Source organism: Lepidochelys kempii, chromosome 26 (genome assembly GCF_965140285.1).
Source record: "Lepidochelys kempii isolate rLepKem1 chromosome 26, rLepKem1.hap1, whole genome shotgun sequence".
NCBI classification, from domain to species: domain Eukaryota; kingdom Metazoa; phylum Chordata; order Testudines; family Cheloniidae; genus Lepidochelys; species Lepidochelys kempii.
Genome location: NC_136405.1, coordinates 311,589 through 325,393, shown reverse-complemented (window position 1 = coordinate 325,393; position 13,805 = coordinate 311,589). Strand labels below are relative to the sequence as shown.

General features: G+C 45.7%; 1 long non-coding RNA gene across 9 annotated transcripts in view; it reads left to right on the top strand.

Moving 5' to 3' along the window:
• The window catches only part of LOC140903488 (uncharacterized), a 28,206-nt gene that overhangs the window by 3,200 nt on the left and 11,201 nt on the right, over window positions 1-13,805 (top strand). For 6 of the 9 annotated variants that reach the window (XR_013635050.1, XR_012156263.2, XR_012156259.2 and 3 more), the window contains 3 exons: window positions 105-391; window positions 4,647-4,921; window positions 6,290-7,753. This is a non-coding gene — a long non-coding RNA (uncharacterized LOC140903488). The remainder of the gene's footprint in view (window positions 1-104; window positions 392-4,646; window positions 4,922-6,289; window positions 7,754-13,805) is intronic. The other 3 variants (XR_012156260.2, XR_012156261.2, XR_012156258.2) reach the window with 3 other exon arrangements.

Genomic DNA, 13,805 nt, shown 5'->3' with positions numbered 1-13,805 from the left:
AGGAGTAAGGGAAATGAGGAGGGAATTGTTTAGTTGCATGCTACTATGAGTACTAAGCAGTGGCACTGAATACTGGCACTGAATACTGGCATCATTTTCCACAGGCAGAGTTAATTTTAGCTGATAACTCACTCCTGAGTGTAACAAAGGCATAGAGAATACAGCTGCTGCTGGCATCCCGAAGCTGCCTGGGCCTGTATGCTGCTAGCCTGTATACTACAATGGTGCCTGCCGAAGTTGCAGCTAACTAACATGGGAAAGTGTCCTACCCTTGAGGAAGAAGTAATGCTGCCATCCCTAGAAACCTTCAGGAGAGGATTGCAGAGTACCTCTATGAACATTTCATCAAAATCTCTCAGGAGGATTCAAGGGACCACCCCCATGTACACAGGTGAGAGGGGGCCATGCAGAGCAGTTTGTTTGTTTGTTTGTTTGAATGAATGAATGATATATGTATGTAGCAGAATGTACAGATAATGCTACATCTCTTTGTTGTACCACTACCTCTTCTAGCACAAGTAAATTAATGCAGAGTTGATAGGTGTGTCCTGTTTTGGGCAGGGCAGCGGGCAAAGTCAGCGGAAGGCTCAGCCTACCCAAACTGCCTTCGTGGCCCCACCCACACTCCACCCCCAGGCTTCCTCCAGCTTCCCACTGCACTCTGCTGCGGCTCTTCCTTTCCCTGTGGCTCGGGCCCTGGGCCAGTGGCACCAGAACCAGGGGATCATAGCCCTCCTACTTTTTGAAAATGGATGGGCCTGGCCCTACCACTTTTCGCCAGGGCTGACCCCGCCCCTCTCTCCTCTTCTTCCTCGAGGCCTCACCCCATGGCCAGGCCAGTGTGGAGCCTGGCCGGGGAGCCCCGGCAGCTGTGGGGAGCCACCGTGGACCCTCCACCTGCTCAGGGTGTGGGGAGCTGAGAGCAGTCCGCAGCCCACGTCCCCACTCTCCAGCCACCCAGGGCAGGAGGAGGGTCCACGACTCCATGCTGGCTCCCCACATCTGCCCACGCGGCTCTCCCTGACCTGGCTCCGGCCAGGGGGAGGGCCTCGGAGCTACAGCCTGGCCTTGGTAAGAGTTGCGTGGGCAGCTGTGAGGAGCCACGGAGTAGTGGACCCTCCACCTTCCCCAGGCGGGCAGGGAATCCGGGGGGCAGGGACACAGGCCAGGGGCTGCTTGGGCCCCTCACACTGCGGGCAGGTAGAGAGTCCGCCACAGCTCCCCAAACCTTGCAGCGTGGCTCTTATCATGGCCGGGCTGCGGCTCCAAGGCCCCCCACTCCGGCTGGAGCTCTGGGGAGAGCTGCGTGGGCAGTGGTGGGAAGCCTGAGTCCTTCCACCTGCCCTGGGCGGGGGGCCTGGGATATGGGCAGGGAGCTGCCTTCGCCTCCACCTTGGGTAGGGGCTCCCAGCTCCCCCCAGTTTTGGGAGGGCTCCAGTGCCCTTGCTACCTCTGAGGCTAGTGGGGGCTGGCCTGCAGCCAGGTACTGCGGGTGGCTGGAAATGCTGCTCATGCTGCCTGCCCTGTGCTGTCCGGCCCCCCTCACACTCTGGGGTGGGAGAGCCGCGTTGCCTGCCCACCATGCTGGGGGCCTGCACTCAGCTGTCTGCCGCTCCAGGGCTGGGGGTGACCCTATGGGCTCTGGCGGGGTAAGGGGCTTGGGGGGGGGCAGGGCCCCGGGGAGAGGGAGGCGGGCTGCCGGGGGCTAGCTTTCCCAAGCCCACGGTTCACCCACCACCCATGTTTTGGGGTGCCATCAATACATCATTGTAATGGGAAATACAAATACACATTACTTAAGATTTCTTACGCTGCATTGGGCTCACCCATGCTTTATTGTTGGGACTGATTGGACTGCGGTGGAGTCTCAGATAGGTCCTGGCTCACAACATAACTGAGCCTCTCCAGTCACATGTTTTCCTCTTCCTCCTCTTCTCTATCTCTTTCTTGTCCTCGCTGTTCACACCAATGGCCTGTGACTCGGCTTCTTGGAGGTATCCACGGTGGTGTGCAGTGTAGTGGTGGGATCTCCACCCAGTTTGGCATGTAAAAATGGTAGGTCTGTGGCTTGGTATCGGATTGACTGTTGGCCTCCTTGGCCCTTGTGCTTTGCCTGCCACAGTTCCTTCACTTTCACGTGGCACTGCTGCTGGTCCCTATTATACCCTTTCTTCTGCAACCTCTGTCCCTTCTGTGCAGGCTGCTTGTATGATGTCCACGCTTCTGTAGCTGGTCCATAGCTGTGCTTGCACAGCCTCTTGTCCCCTCAGGCCCAGGAGATCCAATATCTTCTGTGTACGCCAAGCCAGAGCATTTCTAGAGTGTGTATCTGGCCTGGTCAGCTTGGCGGTTGCACATAACGCTGGAGAGCTGCTAGATGTGCTCACCAAGCTGGACAATCATGAAAAGGCATTTCAAAAATTTGCAGGTCTTTAAAGTGAGGGAGGCCTCCTGGTCTCTCACACCGAACATTGGAGTTCACAGTTGTGACCAGAGCGGTCAGTGGCAGGCATTGTGAAACAGCTGCTGGTGGACTGTTAGGGTCGACATAAGTAACACAACAGCTATACTCATACTCACGCTGCGTTGACCTCAGTGTGTCAACCGTGGCTCCATGCCATTTGGGGAAGTGGTGTCACTGCATTGCTATAACGGGGCACTTACATCAGTGGGAAACAAATTTAAGTGTAGACACATGCACAGCTAGATTAACACAAGGCAGTGTGTGTTGACCTAATTTTGTAGTGTAAACCAGGATTGGATGACTTGCACCCAAGAGTTTTAAAAGTATTGGCCAAGGAGCTCTCTGTGGGCTGGTCTACACTGTGAATTTACATCAGCATTGCTATGTTTCTCCTGCGTATGAAAAATCCACACCCCTGAGAGACATAGCTATGCGGATCTAACCACCAGTGTAGACCGTACTAGGTTGACAGAAGAATTCTTCCTAGCTACCACTTCTTGGGGATGTGAATTACCTATACCGATAAGAGAATCCTTACCTAGTGATGTGGTGGATTCTCCAGTACTTGAAGTTTTTAAATCAAGATTGAATGTCTTTCTAAAAAAGATGCTGTAGCTCAGCTGGAAGATATGGGCTTGATGCAGGAATTACTGGGTGAAATTCTGTGGTATGCAGGAAGTCAGAATGGTTCCTTCAGGACTTAAAATCTATGAATTAAGGGCTGCATGTCATACATGCACAAGGAGGCACAGTTAAAGTTGCACTTGCAACTTTAATTTGGCATTTTCTGGCTTCTGAATGCTGAACTGGTGTAGAATTTTTAAACTATAGTAAAGCCTAATTTAGCTTGGGCGGCACCTCTATCTAGCCTATACCAGTTTTGTTGATTGAGGATTCCCTTCTATTTTTAGTGGGTTTCTTCCATGGAATGGTTTATAGCTAATTTCAAAAATATATCCCCTAAAATTGCTATAAAGTTATTCTCTTGACTCTTTAATTAATTTACCTAGAATCTCTTGGCAGGAGGAGCTGAATGCATGAGATCACTAAGATGAACACTGACATCTCTTAGTTTCTTGCATGATGGAAGATATGCAGTTCAAATGAATGCAGTTCCACTCTTCTTAATTTAGATCAATGTGCAGCAAGTCAGGACTTGTCTACGCTGCGAATTCTACAGGGCCATCACTATGTTGCTGTAACCCCATAGTGTAGATGTGGACTACAGTAGCAGAAAGTTTTTTTCCGTCACTGTAGAAACTTCACCTCTCTTATTTAATTTAGCATGTGTATAATAATCTAGCCAAGCGATGGCATCTTCAGTGGCGTGATGCATAGGTGCCGACTCTGTGGGTACTCTGGGGCTGGAGCACCCACGGGGAAAAATTAGTGGGTGCTCTGCACCCACCAGCAGCCAAGCTCCCCACCCCACTCCCCCTGCCTCACCTTGCCTCCGCCTCCTCCCCTGAGCATGCCGCATCTCCGCTTCTCCCTCCCTCCCTCCCCGCGCTTGCTGCCGCCAAACAGCTGTAGCAAGCTCTGGGAGGGAGGGGATAGGAGCGGGAACGTGGCACGGTCAGGGGAGGAGGCAGGGAAGAGGCGGGACCAGGACGGGGATTTGGGGAAGGAGTTGAATAGGGGCAGGGAGGGGGCGGAGTTAGGGTGGGGACTTTGGGGAAGGGATTGGAATGGGGGTGGGCAGGGGTGGAGTTGGGGTACGTCCGGGGAGAGGGGTTGAGCACCCACCGGTGCCAGAAGAAGTCAGCGCCTATGGCATGATGCAGTAGGCCATCGCTGAACTTAGTCAGCGGGCATTCATCGACGATGTGCGTCATCGTCTGTGTTGCACCACAGCTGCACAAAGAGCTGTCATGAAGGCCCCAGCGATACTGGTTGGCTGCAAAGAGACCTTGCCTGGTCCGGAACCTGTTCAACAGGGACCATTGGCGATGGGGCAGGTCAAAACCAGGTGGAAACATTGTGGGGTTGGCAGCAAGGGACTGGTTGGGGATTATAACAGATATCCATTCCTCTAGCCAGAGTGTTTCTGCCCTAACATCCTGCCGTGGCAGATGAGACCATAATGGGCAACATGACAGCAAACACGCAGCTAGTGGTTTAAAAAGATCATTATGCAGCAGCAGGCTTGAGTTGGCACATACTTTCTCCACTAACTTGCCAGTGGCAGCCTCTTGTCTGATAGGAGGAGGAGCAATATTGCTCAGAACTGGAAGCCATGGGAGTGGAGTCGGATGCAGGGTGCCGGAGATGATACGCATGGCGGCATGTAACTGCGTATCCACCAGTTAGGTGTGTGATGATCGACTCCAAACTGGTGCACAGTACTCCACCACCGAATACGAGGTGGAAAGAGCTAACGTCCGCAAAGTTGGAGCACGAGTACCCCATGACGAACCTGCCAGTTTGCTAAGACGATTGTTGCACTGTTTTCTTCAGGTGGGTATGGTAACGCAGTGTGTGGTCTAAGGTCACACCTAGATAGACTGGTTCTACTTCATGCTTCACCTTCTGACCATTCAGATAAACTTTCAATTCTCGGGTGGCGCTGGAGTGGTGAAGATGGAACAAACCGGAGACTGTTTTTACCTCTCTGAGCAAGGGTAACTAGGTCGACGAAAGCATTCTTCCATTGCCCTAGCTGCATCTACACCAGGGGTGTGCTCGGCATAGCTATGGTGCTCAGAAGTGTGGATTTTTCAGACCCTCAGCAGCCTTGCTGTGCCAGCCTAAGTTTTAAGTGCAGCCCAGGCCTCAGTCTTTTGTTGCAGTGGGTGTAAAAGAGTACGGCCTGTTCTACAGTTAACTTTTAAGTCGACACAGGTAGGACACTTAGAGGTGTGAAAAATTCACACCCTTAGCATCATAGTTAAGCTGATCTACCCACCAATCTAGACATAGCTAGATCGACAGAGGAATTTCTCTGCCAATCTAGCTACCACTTCCCTGGGAAGTGGATTACTTACATGGATGGAAAAACCCTTTCCGTTGCTGTAGGAAGCATCTACACTATGGCACTACAGTGGTGTAGCTGCAGCACTGTAGCACCCATAGTGTAGATGTGGCCTAAGAGTCACAATAGGGCATGTTTTGGGAATGCTCTCTAGCTCAGATATTTTGGGACTCTAATTTGTGTTGAGTTTCTGACATCTCATCATCCTTCCCCCCCACCCCCGAAAAGGTAATACACTACAAGCTTTTGTGTGTTACCAGAAAGACAAGCCTTCTGTCCTGGAAAGACTCAGGATCTGTATACAAACTTAGGTCTCAAAGGTAGTGGGGCTCTGTGTGAGTACAAGGGCTCTTCTTCATGGCTCTAATTGCAAGATTGGGGCTTGGTTCTTCTCAGCGCTGCACCTCTATGATGCTGAACCAGCACGTGTAAGATTTGAGGAAAATCTCATTTTCCAGGATTAAGGATATTCACTCTAGATAATGTCGTTTGCCTTTGCAAGTTTGATCTGCTTTTTTGTTTTGCATTGCATGTACTGTATGGTCTCATTCCCTGTGTTATTCACAGTTCCTTAGAAAGTTGAGTTTGCTTTAGATCTGACTTTTGGTTTGTATCCTTAGGCAAACATAATTTTATCTATACAGTGTTATAGGCAGTTTTCTGATTGTGATCAATAACTTGCAGGACAGGTGTCTTCTGTAGTTTTGGGTGGACCTTCTTGTATTTAAATGTATATTTTAATAAAAGCAAGAATAGGTTTGTCCTATTATTGTAAGCTGTTTTGAGACAGGGAATTAGTAAAGTAAACTTGTGGCTTTTTCTAATTTTCTTTCCATTTAATGTCTTGAATTCAGAAACTTCTCTTTTGGGGCAAGAGGAAGTTGTTTAACATTAACCACAATAATTTATCCAAGTTAAAAGGGACTGTTTGGGTGAGTTACTATTTATTATTTGCATTATGGTACTGCCTCAGGAGCAACCGAGAACAAGTTCTCATTGTGCTAGGCACTGTAGAGAGTACTAGACAGTCCCTGCCCTGAAGGGTTTTCAGTCTAAATTGACATCACAGGCAAAGGTTAGGGGAAAAGACCAAACTCACAAGCAGAGTGATGGTTTGCAAATGTCATGCTGGTGTCAAGATTGTTTTGTGGGGATCTGATGGGTTGTTGTTTAATTCTTTGGGGGAATTGTTATGGGATTAACTAAATGGAAACACAGCGGACAGGCGAAGGCAGGGAGGGGAGCATGCAGGGCAGGCAGAAGAGACAGAAGGGGGCAGAGGTTGTTGGAGTAAGCAGCTGAAGGGCAGAGTCCGAAAGCAGAAAGGAGTCTGACATCCGTGTCCACAAGTCCCTGTTCCAGCGACTTCTGCATCTGCTCCTGCAGGCTTAAGAATTTCTCGGCCTCCTCCCTTTCCTCTCCCCTCCCCGCTCCAAGCTGGCTCCTTCCTGCAGTTTCTTTTCCCCCAAACCCACATGGCTCAGGTGTGGGGGTGCTGCACAGGTCCTGTGGTCCCAGAGCTGTAATGATGAATATGAGAAAGATAATGAAGAGGAGGATAATTTCCAGGAGTTGAAGGTAAGGAAAGTGAAACTGAAAGGATTGAACACACAGACGTGAAACTGAATGATGCCTTCCTCTGATTACGTTAGGTTGGACTTACTAGTATCAAATTAGAAAATGTTCAAAGTGATACAATTAAAATAAGGAATTTTTTCAGAAGTCAAATACTGCCTGTTCTCCCCCTCGCCCCACTTTCCATTTTTACAGCACAAGCTGACAGTTACACCAGCAAGATCATTGCATATGGCATGCTGCAGATAATAAAAAGTTGTTTTACCCATTGAGATAATGTACACTTTGGCAACATCATTTCTCAAATGCCCAGTCCTTTGGCTGTGGCTGCACCGATCTTTCACTGGGCTGTGCACTTCTTAACTCAGCTGTGGCTTTTTGCTGACTTTTGATTCCTCAGGCTCTTCCTATACTAGCCAACAACACTCTGAATTCAGCGCTGGAAGCATCTTTCACTGGATTCTTCTCCTTTTAGTTTCTCCTTTAGGTTTATAGTAAAATTCTCAGCAATCCTGGGAAGAGCTTTTATTTAGTTTAGAATGAAATATGGTCTCCACTTTGACAGCTCAGAAGCAGTCAAGCTGCGTTTCTGCAGCAGTAAACAGTTGTGTAACTGCAAATTGCTCTTCACAGGTACTAGCAGGACACCAGAACATTCTTGGAAAAGTTTGAATTTCAGAGTAGTGTCCCAACTGATCCAGGTGTCTCTCAAAGGCCAGAAGAGCTTACAGGATCTTTTCAAGGTATCTTACATAATAATTTTATGATTTAGTTTTCCATAACTCCTTGGAAGCTTGAAACGGAAATCTATTTCCTTGACAAAAACTGTTCTGTTGTGTGCTCATTAGTTTACTGTAGGGTTGCTTATGAGTTGGCATGAGAACTTGTGCAGATAAAAGATGTACAATTCTTTTTTTTTTTTAAATGCAGAAAGAATAACAATATTTTGGAAATAGATGAATGGAAAATAGTAATACTAACATTGCTTTTCTTTGCCTGGGCAGGACTCTTAACTTTTTTTTTAAACAATAAAATAATTAATCTTGGGAAAGAAGAGTCCATGATTTTTCATGACAAAGTTATAGAGAAGAAAAGACCTGTACAGAGCTGTTTACAGAGTTTCCTGCTGTATTTTCTGTTTGGCACGGCTCTGTAGCAGGCTTAGCCAATGCAGGAAAACTTGTTTCTTTTAAAAAGGAAAAAGTATTGTGATAACAAATATCCCATTTGTTTAGGGGTTTACCCAAACCAAACAAATGGTATTTATTTAATAGTAATTTTTATAATAATAATATGCATGGCATCATTAATGCCACAAATATTATGGTGATTAAAAATAACATGCATTACTATCCATTCCTTGTTGTTTTTCAGCCGTTTTCACCTGGTAATAATGTTGCTTTTATTCACATATATCCTTATGTTGAATATCAAATGTTTACGATTTCTCCCTCAAATAAAATCTACTAGTATAAACATATTATCTATTAGGATCAATTAACATCCAACTCTCTCAAAATCCATGTAAAGGTGAGATCTGTGCAGACATAGAGTTCTCAACCCATTGACCCACAGCTGTGCTATATTAGAGGCATATTGATGATCTGGCATATAAATTGGCTCTTTCTTCTTCCTACTCCAGAGAGCTCTTTTTAGCCACAGATCCCAAATAGTTTACAGCCTTAAACAGAGACACAAGCTCTACTCAAGGATCACTTCACCCAAAACTGACATGTATCTGCGTTGGGGTCAAAGGCAGCTGCTGTCTGACAGTACACGCTAACACTACATAACCGTTTTGGAGAGGAAGTGAAGGGGAATCCTGTATCCAACTGCAGAGGGGGCATTTAGGAAGGCTGGATGTAGTTCCTAAGCTGGAAGTTGGCCAGGCCATCTGGGTTAACATCCATAATGTTATAAAAAGCGTCACAGGATCTTTAATGTTCACGAATGGTCAGGACCTTAATGTATAATAGAAAATATAAATATACTATAATAAATAATACATCTTTATTTTTAATCTCTCCTTGCTGAAGGATTCTGGATGTTGTACAATGAATAAACTAAGAGCAATTAATAAGCTTTAGGACATTGGCTCATCTTCATTGCTTCAGGACTGGCCAGTTCCTTAGGGGTTGGGGAGGCCTGTGTGGTCTTTGTACTAGGAAAGGGATGAGGGAGAACCGTTCATTTTGGTTTTCCTGGACAAGGTTAGTTAGGTTACTGTGAAAATGTCAAAGTCTGGAAGGAAAGGCTGAAATTTCTGACCATTCTAGAGATGAAAAACCACTGCGGAAAAGATGGCCTTCTGCATTCAGCTCACAATCACAAAGTCTGTAGACTAACTCATAATATTTGGGGCAGACTTCATCAATACAGATAAGACCCTTTCAAACTGCAGAGACTCTCAGTTTTATCCAATAGAGAGCAGAAGATAAAAGCCCTAATGATCCCAATTAGACACACTGATTTAATTATGTTTGGGAAAAATCATGAACTTTTTACAGTTTGTTACAATGCGGTTATGTGGCCATGTCTGTGACATTTCATGCTTTTTTCTAGAGTTCATTTACCTTTTGGCCTTTTGTCATAACAATGCCTCGGTATTCCCAAATGCCCAGCACGGCTGTTGACTTGTGCAGAAAATAGGGAATGGTTAGAGCTGCCAAGTTTTGTACAGTTCCATGTGAGACTTTTTATGCAAATGATTTAATTAGCTAAATTGTATATCATCTTTGGCTTTAAAAAATTGTGTAGATTTAGTGCTGATGAAAGGCATTGGCTTGGTCTTCTATTCAGCTAAAGCGGAACAGCAGGGCAGGCTTTCCACAAACACTACCCATCCAGCATGCCTCACCCCTGATCTTGGGGAAGGGGAAAGGACTTTCCTGCAGAGATAGTAGGGATAGTTCTTAAAAGGGAGTCATATATGTATTCTCAGACAAAAAAAAAAAAAAACCTACATGAAGGTGGAACTGAGTTTGAGAATACATATTAGTAAATTAAGAGTAAAAATATAACTAATGGGGATATTATATTTATCCCCAAATGAAGCATAATAAATCCACAAAATTCCTAGTTAAGGTTACACTTGAAAGAAATCCAAAGATGCAAAGATAAGAAATGTTATGTGCAGTGTAGTTGTAGCCATGTCAGTCCCAGGATATTAGAGAGATAAGGTGTGTGAGGTCATATCTTTTCTTGGACCAGATTCTCTCGCCAACAGAAGTTGGTCCAATAAAATATGTTACCTCACTTACCTTGTCTCTCTCGGGTAAGAAATGCACAATTAAGGCCTGGTCTACATTAGAAATTTACAATGGTATAGCTATGTCTCTCAGGGAAATCCATACCCCTGAGAGACATCGCTATACCAACCTAACCTCCAGTGTAGACCAGCACTAGGTCAACGGAACAGTTCTTTCATTGACCTGGCTACTGCCTCTTGGGGAGGCCTACAATGATGGGAGGACTTCTCCCATCAGCATGGGTGGTATTTACACTGAAGAGCTACAGCTGCAGCAGTGCCACTGCAGCCTTTTACATGTAGACAAGTCCTGATGAATTCAAACAGCATTCATTGTCAAAGGCAGAGATGAACATAATTTGTTGGGGAAACGTCAACATAGGTTTTGTAAAGGGAAATCATGACTCACCAATCTACTAGAATTCTTTGAGGGGGGTCAACAAGCATGGACAAGGAGAATCCAGTGGATTTAGTGTACTTTGATTTTCAGAAAGCCTTTGACAAGGTCCATCACCAAATGCTCTTAAACAAACTAAGCTGTCATGGGATAAGAGGGAAGGTCCTCCCATGGATTGGTAACTCGTTAAAAGATAGGAAACAAAGGGTTGGAATAAATGGTTAGTTTTCAGAATGGAGAGAGGTAAATAGTGGTGTCCCCCAGGGGTCTGTACTGGGACCAGTCTTAGTCAACATATTCATAAATGATCTGGAAAAAAGGGGTAAACAGTGAGGTGGCAAAACTTGCAGATGATACAAAACTACTCAAGATAATTAAGTCCCAATCAGACTGCAAAGAGCTACAAAAGGTTTTCACAAAACTGGGTGACTGGGCAACAAAATGGCAGATGAAATTTAATGCTGATAAATGCAAACTAATGCACATTGGAAAACATAATCCCAACTATATGTAACCCTTCTGCCCGTCAGAGTTGGCAGCAACAAGGGCCGGTTTCAATATCTAGGGGATCCATTCCAATAACACAATGCAAACCGGCTCGAGCCCCCACCCAGTGACCTGGGACAAATATATACCACCCCCACTGGGCGCCTCCAAGAGGCAATACTTCCCCTCTCGCAAGCACATAGTCTGAGTGTAGCAAAAAGCCTTTTAATAACAGAGAGAAACAATGTGGCATTATGTTGGGGAAACACCACCAGCAGGATTCATAACACAACCCATGAGCAAAAAAAACCCACCCCAAGCAAATTGGGGCATGCCCTTTTCCCTTAGGTTCTTGAGTCCAGCATCCCCAAATCACCCAAAGTCCCAAAAGTCCAATGACCCAAAAATCTCTGTCCCTGGTCAGGGCAGCCCCAGAGTTTTCAAAAGTTTATCTGCAGAGCTTTACCTCCCAACCCGGGTGGAGATGGGACGGGGGTAAGAGGCACCTTACATGATCTGAAGCTGACCGCTCCATAGTTTCGCTCCGCTCCGCCAGCCGCCCCACGAACTCCTTCGCTCAGCTGTGCTCCGCTCCGCCAGCCGCCCACGAACTCCTTCGCTCAGCTCCATGGCCCACAAGCAGCTCCTGCCATCCACAAACTGCTCCGCGTCGAACTGCTTCACCAGCCTGTCCATAAGGCACTCTAGCCATCCCGCAAACTGCTCCACAATATATCGTCAGGCTCTCCCACTACTTAACACAACGCTCAGTGATTTCAGCTCTTAGGTGAATTCAGCTTGTTGTAGGGGAGCCCCAGTGCTGGTGCACTGTTAGCCCAAAGTGAGGTCAGCAGCCTATAACTAGACTTCTAATGAAATCAAAATTAGCTCTGATATTCCACAGTGGAGAGAGGAGGAAGTGCAATTAGCATGTAAGGCCCTCACCAAGGGGCCCATATCACCAAACATTAATACTTGTCCCCAGCCTCTCTCAATTCACAGAGTTTTGGAACCCATGACCCTTGCCTAGTGAGTGCTACTTAATTGATGGTGAATCCCTCCATCATAACAAAAGGCCACGTACAGTTCCAAGCACAGTTCCCATAATCAGGGTAATAACAATTTATTCTTCCTGCCCCAATAACAGAGACATTGGGGATCCCACAGCAGCCAAAGTGACCATTTGGGCAGCTATGGTCTCATTCTAGGCTTGGTGGGTGTGCCTATGCAAATGAGATCAGCCCCTGAAGTTCTTTTCCACAACTTGCCACACCTCACCACCAGATGTCAGGGTGGAGCTCATCCTGACACTGCTTACATCTATGTATAAAATGATGAGGTCTAAATTAGCTGTTACCACTCAAGAAAGAGATCTCAGAATTATTGTGAATAGTTCTCTGAAGACATCCACTCAATGTGCAGCGATAGTCAAAAAAGCGAACAGAATGTTGGGAATCATTAAGAAAGGGATAGATAATAAAACTGAAAATATCATAATGCCTCTGGATAAATACATGGTGTGCCCACATCTTGAATACTGAGTGCAGATATGGTCACCACATCTCAAAAAAGATATATTGGAATTGGAAAAGGTTCAGAAAGAGGCAACAAAAATTATTAGGGGTATGGAATGACTTCTGTATAAGGAGAGATTAATAAAACTGGGACTTTTCATCTTGGAAAAGAGATGACTAAGGGGTGATATGATAGAGGTCTATAAAATTATGACTGGTGTGGAAAAAGTAAATAAGTGTTATTTACTCCTCAGAACATGAGAGCTAGGGTTCACCAAATAAAATAATAGGCAGCAGGTTTAAAACAAACAAAAGGAAGTATTTTTTCATACAACGCACCGTCAACCTGTGGAACTCCTTGCCAGAGGATGTTGTGAAGGTGAAGACTATAACAGGTTTCAAAAAAGAAATAGATATGTTCATGGAGGATAGGTCCATCAAAGGCTTTTAGCCAGGATGGGCAGGGATGGTGTCCCTATCCTCAGTTTGCCAGAAGCTGGGAATGAGCGAAGGGATGAATCACTTGATGATTACCTGTTCTGTTCATTCCCTCAGGGGCATCTGGCATTGGCAACTGTTAGAAGACAGGATACTGTGCTAGATGGACCTTTGGTCTGACCCAGTATGGCCGTTCTGATATTCTTATGTTCTTAACTCTGCCCTGTAGTGGTGTCATGTGGAAAACATAGGGTTATAATTAAGGGATTTTAGTTCTTGTGGTCCTAGATTAAGATTAAAATGATTTTGATACTTTTCTCACCTTGTGGTATATTCAAATTCTACAGAATTTAAATTTTCATTTAAAAATATGTAGCTCTTATGGTTGCAAAGAGAACCTTCCAAATGTGAAACAAGTAACTAGATTCAATATTTTCTTCGTGGGTCTTCACACAACATGAAAAAACTACTCTGGGAAATGCAAACTGCCTTGCTCCCTTAATCTCAATATGGTGATAACTTTAAAGGCCAATGATGACATTTTAAGTGTCTGCATTAACTACTTAATTGTTTATAAGTTTAGTGGTGGAATGGGGAAGAGGGAGGAAATTGGGCGTTACTGCAGGGAAGGAAGTGCAGAAGGCAAAAAAGAGGAGAGACAGAGTGGGCACAATTTGCAGTGGTATCACGGAGAGCTGTCAGAAAGCGACCAT